The 12,898-nt window shown below is 32.7% G+C and overlaps 1 long non-coding RNA gene across 4 annotated transcripts; it reads right to left on the bottom strand.

Moving 5' to 3' along the window:
* Nucleotides 1-1,519: 1,519 nt before the first annotated feature.
* Nucleotides 1,520-10,966, bottom strand: LOC120070893 (uncharacterized). 4 transcript variants are annotated; one of them, XR_016527573.1, is made up of 4 exons: nucleotides 10,659-10,908; nucleotides 10,496-10,584; nucleotides 10,132-10,187; nucleotides 9,092-9,470 (listed from the first exon to the last, which is right to left on the bottom strand). It is a non-coding gene; the product is annotated as an uncharacterized LOC120070893 (long non-coding RNA). The 4 variants fall into 4 exon arrangements; XR_016527570.1 differs by lacking the exons at nucleotides 9,092-9,470; nucleotides 10,132-10,187 and adding an exon at nucleotides 1,520-1,911 and having other exon boundaries at nucleotides 10,659-10,938; XR_016527571.1 differs by lacking the exon at nucleotides 10,132-10,187 and having other exon boundaries at nucleotides 10,659-10,966.
* Nucleotides 10,967-12,898: the final 1,932 nt, after the last annotated feature.

Below are 12,898 nucleotides of genomic sequence, written 5' to 3'. Positions count from 1 at the left end.
CATGAAAAATGTATACTAGAAAAGTTGTCTGGTTTATCTTATGGATTATACTATACTCATATACGAGTAATTGAAACATGCAACAATGAACCTGAAGTTCATGAATCAAGATATATTTACTATTTGGCATGGTTGTTCACAAGTAATTGATATAGTTGTCTGGCATGCATTCCCTCAAACTAGATATAAAGTTTAAAATTTATAATTCTTCAATCTTCAAGAAGTTGCTTTGAACTTCAATTTTTTGGAATTCAAGGAAGTTTTAATCTTCCAAGTCTTCAATCTTTAGTTGTCTTGAGATCGACTTGAGCTTTAATCTTCTGAAATTTAAGGAAGTTTTAATCTTCCAAATCTTCAATTATCAAAGGTAGTAATCTTGAGGTCAATCAAAACTTCAAAATCTTGAGAGCTTCAAAGCTTTAATCTTGATCTCGATAACTTCAACACTTTATTGTTGATTCTTTCCACCATAAATGAAGAAGCAAAAGCCTCTATTTATATAGATTTCTCACGGGCCTTGTATGGGCTTGGAGCTGGTTATTATTGGACTCAAATATTGGGCTTGAGCCCAATCTTTAATTTGGCCCAAATTTTTAGCATGGATTTATATTGGACCTGGCCTAAGTGACTTTAACTACTCGACCCAATTCATTTCATAATGGGCCCGACTTTTGTTGATATGATGTGACAAACTTTAATTGGTTGAAATTTCTCATTCAACAAATGACCTATTTTTTAGATCTATGCACGTGTATATGGTGGGTTGAATCTCGAAAAACAAAATAATTTTAAACTAAAATATGATTTTTGACTGCTTTTGATGCATACTCTTGATTGAAATATGAATTTGGCTCATGATTTGATATTGAATATATTTGCATCAGTTGATCAAAGCACATATTTGGACTTCTTTGAAGATAAATATATTTATGTTCAGAAAGTTTCCAAATTTGTAATGAGATTTGGGATTCATCTACTTTTGCTTGGATTGGAGATAGAATTTAGAATTTGGATACTCCCTTTTTACGTCTTGCAATCCCACATTTTTGGTTTTATTCACCCAAATATTGACTTTGAAAATGTTCCAAACTTCCAATTAAGGTCAAGTTTGGAGTTTGAACTTGAGGTTTCATCCTTAATTTACTTTGATTTAAGGACTTGAATATTAATTTTGGGATAAAACTTGGAATATACCCAAATTTTATTTGAACTAAGATTGAAATCAAAATATTATTCTTGATTCCATTTGATGTATCAAATTTGGAAATGAAATTTGAATTTCGCTCAATTTTGTTTGGATTAAAATTTAGATTATGTTTCCAATCTAAATTTGTGATAAATTGAAGATCATGTCCACAACTTAATTAAATTTAGAATAAATTTGAAATATGGCCAAATTTGAATTTGAAATATGGCCAAATTTGAGATAAAAAAAAAAACTGAATTTGGATGAATTTGAAATGAAATTTTGGATTATCCCCCAATTTGAGGGATTACAAGATTTGATTCAGGAAAAGAATTTAAGATTTAATATGAAACGAAATCCGATTGGAATTTGAATTTTGAATTCTCATCTATAAATTTGGTCAAACCATACTCCAAACTTTTTAACATTTAGCTGAGAAGAATAGTAATTCTTCAATCTCTCTCCCTCTTTTCGTGTTGAACTCACCCCTTGATTAAACCACAAACTGCAGCTTCTGAGATTTGAAAGTTTTCAACTTCTGATTTTTTTAGCCATCGGTAATCAAAACTCCACTGTCGTCAATTGAGTCTCCACTGTCGATGAATATCAATCGTCGTCCTTTTTAGCCTTGGTTGTCACTGTTATCAGTCGTGAGCGGAGTTGTCTGGCGAGACTCGATTAGATCCCGTAGCGAAAGCGTTTCTCATGTGTGAACACCTTGCATCCTGCAATTCGATTTTTACATAAACAAAATCGTTATACTAAAACAGAATATAAACATGTAAATCAACATGCTTAAGGAAAAGATTAGAACGGTTCTTATTTTTGTAGATTTCCAAGTGCCACGAACCATCCGTTGCAAAGAATGTATCTAGGATTTATGACTTAGAAACAAATTCTGCACCAAGGAGTTGTATTATCAGAATTTCTCTGCAATCATAATTATGTATTCCAAAGGGTTATGGGGAGGTCGAGAAGAGTCAAGTATTTTTCAAATATATTTTTCTTTTCTATAATTAATTAAATAATATTTAATTAATTAATTAGTTAATTTAATTAAATAACACTTATTAATTTTTTTTATTTGCACAATAATTAAATAACTACTTATACATTAAACTCAATTTAATGTATATTTAATTATCATATACATCTATGTGCAAAACTTCTCTGTTAATTCTTTGAATTAATTTGAATCTTATTCAAATATTCTTCTCCAATTTAGTTATAGACCATATCCATAATTAACTATAACTCAAACGATATGAGATTAATTGGTTAAACTTATTGACCAAGTTAATCAATATTTGTTAAAGACCCACAACTGTAAGTAATCCTTCATAAGTATTTCTACATCCACGGATATAGACTAATACTAGTAAATAATCCTTCTTGAGTATTCATAACTTCAATTGAGTCATCCTATTGAAATAGAAACCTAACTAGTCAACGGTGTTATATCTAATAGTTATTATTTCGCGGTCCAGTCTTATGCAAACTCATTGCATAGGATACTCACAAAGTGGGTCGTATCCATAATGTTACCAAGATAAAGTACTCAGCCTTATTCATATATTATAGACCCTTTAGGTTGTATCCTGAACATTGATCCCTGTATGTCTCCACATACCATTCAAGACTCATGAGGCAGCTTTGGATGTTAATTTATTGGATTTCAGGTTATTTAGACGAAATAGACAACAATAAAAATAATGACATTTATTGATTTAACGTCTATAACTCTTTATTAATGACGGTCAATTAATAACATTTACTATCTACGAGTTTTAGGACATCAAACCCAACATCTATACCACTTTAGAGTTTGCACCGGACGTAGATAATTGTTTCAAATTTTCTTACCAACTTGCACGTTGGAGCCATGCAACCACGTTATACCGTTATACAGGAATTGGTGGTTGACAAAACATGAGAGTTATTTTGAGGATAACATACATCACTTAGTGAGTAGCACTATTCCTGCTCCCTCATAGCCTAAGTTACCCTAGAATAAAGGGAGTAACCAAGGCGGTAAACAAATTTGTTTAATTGAAGAAGCAACTCCCTGAAGGAATCAGTGAAGGTTCTTAGTAGAAGTGGATCGTCCCAATTTTTCAATTTTCACGGAACATCAATTTTATAGAAACAAAAATATGCATCAAGAATTAATTTTACAACCTGTTCTCATAAAGCAAAAAAAGAGAATTAGGGATTAAAAAACTCTTACCTTTGAAGAACCTTCACTCCTCTATCAAAAAAGAAGAAGCATAATAACCTGATCACAACCACCCCTCACTCACACGTCGTGAGTTGAGAGATTAGGGGAGAGAAGTTATTCCCCCCCCCCCCCCAATTTCAAATTTTCAAAATTAATAAATAAATAATTAATTTTAATATAAAATATATATACACACATATAAAAACTAACTTAATATATATTACTATATGTTATATCATATATAACATATAAATATGGTTTAGTATTGTATCATATACAATATAACCTATAGTTTTAAAATCTCTCAAATGACATTTAATATAAATCTAATTTATGTTAAATTTAATTATAGGAATCTAATTCATATAATTAATGCATTCTAATATTTGAATCATATTCAAATATTTATTTCCTCTCAAATAAACTTTATATTATAATGTATCAAATACATTATAGTAATTATACCATATTTAATTAAATTATATTGATTATATCACATATAATTAATTCTCTCAATTAATTTCAACAATTCAAATTAATCCAAAATTGATTTTCATTAAATCTCTGTTAAGCTACAGAGGGGACTTCATGGGTCTGTGGATTGAACCTCCAGTGGTACTTGAATAATTAATTAAACTTCTTTAATTAAATTATTCAACATCCATTAACTGTCGGACACTCTACTAAAGACCGACAACCGCATTCTTTACACTACATATATATTTCTGTGTCCATTGAATATAACCAGTCAACAACGCGATGACCCTTCACAAATTGCTCGTAAGTACAGTTAGGCCAAAATTACCATTTTGCCCTTGTAGTTACATATAACTCCTTAAATACCACTGATTCCTCTAATAAATAATAAATCATAGTCCAACTATGACTAAACCCCTCTCAGGCCAAGAGAAGATGTGGCGCCACATTGTTCAAGCCCCAGAATTAGCCCTTAAGGGAGTAATTTATCTACTTACCTTGACATTGGGGAAGGAGTAAATTCTGTCTTGTGTAGCTATGTTCCCAGTTCTCCAATCAGACGAATCCCCAAAATGGTAGGCTTATTGAGTCGGCGATCTGGCCACTCCCACTCATACAAATCAAAGGACTTCCTTCATAGGCAGGAGTTCACAACTCATTCAGTATTCAGGTCATGTCATCTATGGTTATCCTAGTGAAATGTAAGTCTCTATTATGAACGAGTTATATAACGAGACTAGTCATTTCGTGGTCCGATCTTATAAATACTCCCACTTAAATGTCTCCACATGAATGATTAGAATTAGATCATTTGTAGCACTTTACAATAATTGTAACATCTACAAAGCGGGTTGTACTCGTAGTGTCACCAGGATAAGGTATCTGGCTTTATCCATCTACTACAGACCACTTAGGTTATCACTTAAACATGATTCACCTATATGTTTCTACATACATGTTTAAGTTACAGAAGATAATCTTGGATGTTAGTTTATTGGTTTGTGGGTTTAATGCTACTAAATGTCAAATAAAATATCTCATATTTTATTAAATAAATAAAATATTTGTATAATACAATTACAAACTACAAGACCCTACGAGATTTAGGGCATCAACCTTAACACTCCCATCCTCCAGAAAGATGTTGTTGTTCACGAAGAAGAGAGTCATAGTAGTAATAGTGGTCATCATTGAAAAAGATCTTTAAAGAAGGCGAAGATGCCCGATGATGATTTTTTGAAGGAGTTTCAAGTGCCTCCGTAATTCTTAACGGTACTATGATACTGGTTGTATATCTTCCCTTTATGTTCTCCTCGTTCGCCTCTTTAGCAAATAATTTATTTATTTTCTCTTTTCTTCTTTTATAGTCACCCTTGAGCAATCATCTTCAAGAACTTGCAAAGCAGTGTAGTGAAGAATTTTTAACAAGAGCTTATGCTTTAGATTTATCCATCGAAAAGGTCATTACTTGTAAATCGCCACTAGTTGAAACAACTAGAGAACCCTCACAATCCCTTAACATTTCTGAAGAAATTCGACCTGACAAACAAAAGGTAGACATCGAGAGCGTTGAAACTTTAGACCATTCGTCCGAAAAGGTGAGTCATTCTAAAGTGCCTAGAGTCTCTTTTCATCAAGTGCTTCTAACTCTTGAAAGCATCACTTGACATTGTCTTAAGTAGTCGACCCTTCTTGGACTGCCATCCTTAGTGATGGAATCTTTCTCTCCAACGGGAGAACAACTTTCACTCCATAAATAAGAGAATATGGTGTGAATCTTGTAGAAGTACGATGAGTGGTTCGATAAGCCCACAATGCTTCACCGATTCTTTCTTGCCAATTTTGTCTTAGAGACCACCTTTTTCAGTAGATTACACAAGGTTTTGTTGAATGGCTCTACAAATTCGTTTGTTGTATCATTGTATATAAAAGACTTATACTGTTTGAAGTTAAACTTCTCACACAACTTATCCATCAGAGTGTTAGCAAATTGTCTTCTATTATCTGTCATGATACGATGAGGAATGCCATATCAGTAAATGATGTATGTTCGGACAAAGTTTACAATGTTTTCCTTTTTGGCTTCTCTTAATGGCACAACTTCAGCCCACTTTGAAAAATAATTAGTCATTACAAGGATATAAGAGTGCCCCGCTTATAACTTAGGTGATATGGCTCCAACCAAGCTGAGTCTCTAAGCTCCAAAAGACCATAAAGCTACTATTGGATGAAGAGGCTCTGGTGGTTGATGTATGAAATTTGCATGAAACTGACAAGGTTCACAACATTTTTTATACTGCATTGAGTCGTGGATCAAACCCATTCTTTTTAATTGATGTTGAAGCTTCTGTCCAGACTGGTGAGCACCGTAGGTACTTGAATGTGCTTCTTCTAAATATTTTGTTGACTCTTATTTTTCTAAGTATCGAATAAAAAGGCCTTCGTATGAGCATCGATAAAGTGTATCATTGTAATAAATAAACCGTGCAGCTCTTTTTCGTATCTCAGCTCTATGTCAAAGATTTGTGGGATGCTTTATGTGTTCAAGATAATCTATAATGGGTTGGTGCATAGGAAGTACGAATACTTCTAATTGTGTAGAGAATTGGAATTAGATATGTATCAGATATGGATACGTCCAAATATGTAGCAGATACATGTCTGATATGTGATCTGAAGTATCTAATTTTTTTTAATTTCCAGATATGCGTATCTGCTTCTAAATACGTGAAGAGGGTACCATATATGCGTATCTGCTTCTAAATACGTGAAGATGGTACGCTATGTCATTTTGTTTTTCAATTTTAAGCCCAAAACACTTAAAAGCCCAACCCACAACTCATTTTATTTAAATGCATGTTTGGGAGTGATTTTAAAATCGATAAATGACTTTTTTTTTTCCACTTTTAAATCACTCAAAAACACACTTTTAATTACTCAAAATTAATCTAGTTTCAATTTTATACTTTTAGATGCAATTTTCATATAATCAAAATTAATTTTGAAGGATTAAACATGTTTCATGATGATTTTGAAAATGATAAAAGTGATTTTAACCATTTTGAAATCACCCCCAAACATAAAAGTCCACTTAAATTGGCAATCTAAAACAAAATAGATAATGATAAATACATCAAAAGTTAGAAGGAAAAACCTGAAACGTAATTAAATTTTCATTCTTCTCTTCTATCTCACTATCTAAATCATGATTCACACCCTCCTTCATCCTCAACTTCATTCTTCAATCTTCATTTTCTACTTATTTTCTACTGTATGCTCTAGTCACTCAACCACCACTCGACGTTATTGGATTTTTTTTCAAGTTTTCATTCTCTTCTTGAATCTATTTTAATCTAACTTAAAATAAGCATTGTAATAATAATTAGGCATTCTTCAATATATATGTATCTTAGTTTTTTTAGAAATTGACATATCTCCATATCACATCGTATCTGTATCCTGCATCTGCATCAGTGTCTGTGCGATTTAGATTGGCACAAGTCTTCTTCTTCAATCACGTAAATAAATATCGTATCAGTCTCTTCATATTGATCTTTGGTTGGTGGAACAATCCATTCTTGACAAAGAGAAATGTTTATAGGTACATCATCCGAGATCATTAGAGTAGTGGCTAAATTTACTAGTGCATCTACTTCCTTATTTTCTGATCTCGGTATATATTCCAGCATTATCCCTTCGAACTTATCCATCAATCTCCTAGCGTAAATGAACTAAGACTTTAAATTCTCGCATTTCACATCATAATACCGTGCGAGCTGATTGATAATTAACTTTGAATCACTGTGCAGTTCTATGTATATTATCCCGATCTCTAAAGCCATTTGTAAGCCAATGATGAGCGCTTGGTATTCAACAACGTTATTTGAATACAACTCATCGAGTGTGAAGCTATACAACAACATGTGCTTCTAAGGAGAAATGAAGACAACACCAATGCTGGCTCCACTTTTTCGTACTACACCATCAAAGTATATAGTCCAAGGCTCCATGCTTTTGATATAAAATACTTTTTCATCGGGTAAGTCTTCATATAATTTCCAATTTGATGGGATTGGATGATCAACCAGGAAGTCCACCAATGCTTGACCTTTCACTACCTTCTGGGTATATAAATATCATATTATTGAAGTATAATTGCCCCTTTAGCGAGGTGTCCTGAGATGATTGGCCTGGATAAAATATATTTGATAGGGTTGACCTTTGCCACCAAGTGTATAGGGAAGGCTTGCATATAGTGTCTTAATTTGTTTATTGCAAAGAACAAAGCGAGACACATTTTCTCGATTGGAGAATAATTCAACTCAACTCCAACCAAAATTCTACTTAAATAATAGAGTGCATAATCCTTGCTCTTCTCTTTTTCTTGTGCAAAATCGTACTCTATGTGATCTTTCTTAAGCAGCAATATATAATATTAATGGTCTTCCAGTTGTAGGTGTGCTCAAGACCAGAGTGTTGAACAAATACTTCTTTATGCTACCAAAGCATTTTGTCATGTCTGGTCCTATTCAAAGACTGTATCCTTCTTCATCAATCTCTAAAAGGGTTGACATCGTCCTGCAAGGTTAGATATAAATATTCTGATGTAGGCCAAGTGTGTCACACCCTTTCCAGATTACCCTTCTAATCTGAAGAGAGATGTGAAGACAGTAGTTGCCAACCCTCTTATGACAACTACTGGTCAACATACTCCTGTAAATTTGTGACTATGGCTTATGTTAAACCTGATTAGCAATTTATAATTCACTATTATAGAAATTGGATTACTTGACGTTTTTCCAATGTCAAGACTGTCAAGTATAATGTCATAACTTGATAGTATAAAAACTTCAAGAGAAATAATTCTTGACAAAATTTCCGTGTCAAGAAATATAATACACTTGATACTAATGACATGTCAAGTGTATTAATTCTTGACACTTATTATTATGATTACTCTTGACATTTTTTATTTGTAAAATATATTTTTATCTTGACACGAAATAATGGTCAAGTAATCTAATTCTTGACACATTTTCAATGTCATCTATGCTTTTATTTTTCCAAATTAAACATTCAAATTTAATTTCCATTTCTCATTTCCTGCATTATATTTGTTCCAATAAGACAATTTCTTCAACTAAACAGTTGCACATATATTTTATGTCTACATATTAGCCCAATATATCTAATGTAACAATTAAGAATACTAAAATAAACAATTCCATTCTTCTATTACTCATGTCTATATAAACGATTTCGAAATTTACAAGACGAATCGTATATCAGTATATATTCTATCAACCCACCCCCATATATGATAATTCCAAAATTGTAAGACCAATCTATATGTGCTATGTATTCCAAAATTCACAAGACTAAAATTCTATCCTCCATCACACATTTCTTTGAAGTATATAACCTATAATGGTTGAACAAAACATTTACACAAAAAAAGTTTTGGACATTCCCATGTAGCCACATACATAATTTATAGGAAGTCCATTAGATATAGTGACCTAAATATTCAACCCATTCCACGCATACTTCATCAAATTCAAGTTGTGAGTACGAGCTCCTCGTATCAATCTATAAAACATAGAAAGTGAGATATACATATTTATTTACTATTTACACTATCTATATATATATAAGTAGTTTAAAGACATATCACATATGTTATAATATTCTTCTCTTTAGTCACGATTTCTCGCATATATCTCATAACGTAATACCCACATTCGACAGTTCCTACTTGTAAAGGACACTACAATACAAAGCCAATAATTAATACACATATCATACAGATGCATTAAATAAACATCATTCGAATGCCCCTTTAAAACTACAACAAAGTAATTCAACCTACGAAAAGTTCAATAATAATGGTTACAAAATGCAAATTCCAGCAACTATATAACAATTCCAAAAGAGTTTCAAGGCATCAATACCTATCAAAACGTCCAAACATCGTTAACTTTGCTTTCATTCCCTTGAAATCTTTGAATTGAACATCAAAAATTGAAATAACTCAATTATTTGACCAATACTTCAATGGGTAACAAAGAACTATTAATACTATCCTCCAAACTTACCAAAACCTTGCAAAAGATTGGTCTCAAACCTATTGGACAGAAACTCAACTCTTTCCAACACTTCAAAAATCATAGAAAACAAATAAAAAATCACTTTTAACTTTTAAGCCCAAATCTAACAGACCAATCATTTCAAACTTACCAACACGACTTACCCAAAAATTAGGCGAAAATCCAAATCCGCTTTACTACTTCACCAATAGACTCCAACCTATGCATATATCACAAGTAAAGCTCACATAACCAATTTCTAGCAATAACAATCAACCAAAAAGGGTTTCAAAACCTTCGTACTCATTCAAATCCTTCGAAACAACTTCGAATCCATTGAAAAATGACATGACACACCAAAACAACCTTTGACTCGCTAGACAGTATCTCAAAACCTTCAAACCTCCAAATCTAACATCCAACCATAGTGGGTAAATTAAAATCCAAACCAAAACAAGTGGGTAACCAAAATTAACTAAAGAAAACCAAAAAAATAATAAAATAAAAAAAATTCATGAATCTCTTTACCCGATGATCCCCCACCGGTCTTGGAGTTCTCGACGGCGGTGATTGGTGAAACCAAGCAGAACGATGGCTGGATGTCGGATCTGGCGGGTCTGAGACGAATAACAACGAATGACGTGAACGGACTTGGTGGTGGAACTGACTGAAGGTAGCTCGACGGACTTACCTGCGGCGCTGATTTGACCGGTGAAGAAGGCGACAGACGACCGTCGAGTGTGAGCGCTGGAGGGACGTGGCGAAGAGACTGACGGCGATGGAAATGGGGGCATTCCTTTGCGTGATGGAAGTTGCCATCGACGAAACTGACGACGCAGGTTTGACGATTGGTGGCAGCAATGAAGGGCAGCGAGCGGCGTGAAGGGGCTGGGCGGCAGACGAAGAATATGAAGATTTGGGGGGGAAGGTCTCGACGACGTGAGGGTGAACCGAGAGAGGGAGAGGGAAATAAAAAGAAGAAAGAAGAAAAAAAGGAAATAAAAGAAAAGGAAAAAAATATAATATAATAACATATTTACTTTATTTTATTTTTTTTTCTTTTTTCATTTCATTCTATTAAATTCCTTTTCCCCCAAATCTCCAAAAGCAACCATTCCTTTCCAATTTGAAATTAATTCCTAACATTAATATCAAATTAAATTATGAGCCATGAAAAGTCAAATTTTCCAAAACCATTAAATTGAAACACCCCTTATTCAGTAATTAAATTTTCGTAATTACACTTAAAGTACAAAAATTCCAAAAGTGTCCTCAAATAATAAAGATTACTAAAATTATATAAATAAGAAAAATTTGGGATGTTACAATTAGAGTATTCATGTTAGCTACTAGCAACAAAGAGCTCTTTTAACTAAAATCTTTCAATTACAATAAACTATAGCGAGCTCCTTTTTAAATTTAAACTAAATCAAATCCAAAATTCCAAATATCTTAACAAATATATATGAACCAATTACCATATCAAATTATCTCAAACTCCAGCTCCAAGCAAATAAAAACCCAAATAATTTAATACAATTAAATTAAATTAAATTTGGTAGGAGGGAAACCAAGTTTGAGAGGGAAATGAAAATGGGGAAAGGAGGGAAAAAAATAAAGATTAAAAAAAATATATATTATTTTTATATTTTACTTGACACGAAAATATGTCAAGTAAAAGATTCTTATACTTGACACGAAAAACGTGTCAAGTAAGACCTTATATTAATTAACACGAAAAACGTGTCATGTAATGGATCGTATGAAAATATTCGAAACATTTCGTTAATCTCCGCTTTTTAAACCCTTTTACTTGACATTTTCTTTTCTAAAAGGTTTACTTGACTTTTTTTTTTCCAAAGAAACATCAAGTAATTAAAAACTGCAAGCATCAAGTAATGAGGTTCAGGACGTCGATCGCTATATGGGGAGAAAAACATTAAAAATAGTGAGCTTTAAATGCCTAGTGAATGACTTCCTTTAAGAAAACAAGCTTCCATTAACTCATGATATAAACATGCTCATAATAAAACATATACATTCACATTCCAGAGTTCAGAAATAAGAATTTAAAAATGTGAAATCATAACATGTAAACCTTGGACTAAAACTCATCAACATTCCCTGTAAAATTCTTCTACTCCCTTGCTTGAACATGCGGGAGAGCCCTTTTGCTCAATCCCTAATAACCTTAGTTGAGAGAGAGCCATTTTGCTTGATCTTATCAATGTCAATAACATAGATCTTACGTGCACGTAGAACTGGATATGATCCCATTTACCTTACCATACCTTCGGTAGCAAGGATCATCATATATCTGGGTACCTTACCATACCTTCGACACCAAATGCTCAGGAGTAGGTTTTACTTAGCAAATGTTTACTTTAACATCATAAACATCGTACTCATCATCATGCTTAAGGAAATCGGTAAATAGCTCATTTAATATGCTAAGTCATGGAATAAAACTCTAGTGGAATGCATGGAAATTATATGTAAAAACTGTCTTTAAATCATTAACATGTATTCATGCTCGACTCCCTTCACCTTAAGCATGCGTTGAAACGTCACGGTTAGAACAACTATATGTGAGTAAAATCAAGATAAATCTATGCGCAGGAAATTCATGAATAAAATACTTAGCAAATTTTTTGGAAACTAATCACTCATTGTCTTTGGGTTATTTCCTTAAAGGAATGTAGGCCTCCCCTATATGCGTCTGCCCTGTAAGAATAATAAGAGTCTTTGGTTAACGCCTTAGACTCCTCTCGAGCTTAACTTATTATTCAAGGTAACACATAATAAGTCTCAAATTTAATTCAACGCATCGTTCGTTTCTTTTCCTACTCAACTCATCTTCAATATACTACATTTATCGCATAACCATACTTAACCTAATTTTTACCTTGCGATCAACTAAGGTGTGTGTGA

Source organism: Benincasa hispida, chromosome 2 (assembly GCF_027475165.1).
Source record: "Benincasa hispida cultivar pf3 chromosome 2, pf3_genome.v1.1, whole genome shotgun sequence".
Classification (NCBI taxonomy): domain Eukaryota; kingdom Viridiplantae; phylum Streptophyta; class Magnoliopsida; order Cucurbitales; family Cucurbitaceae; genus Benincasa; species Benincasa hispida.
Note: the sequence above shows the minus strand (reverse complement) of the source record. Positions and strands in the feature narration are given on the sequence as shown.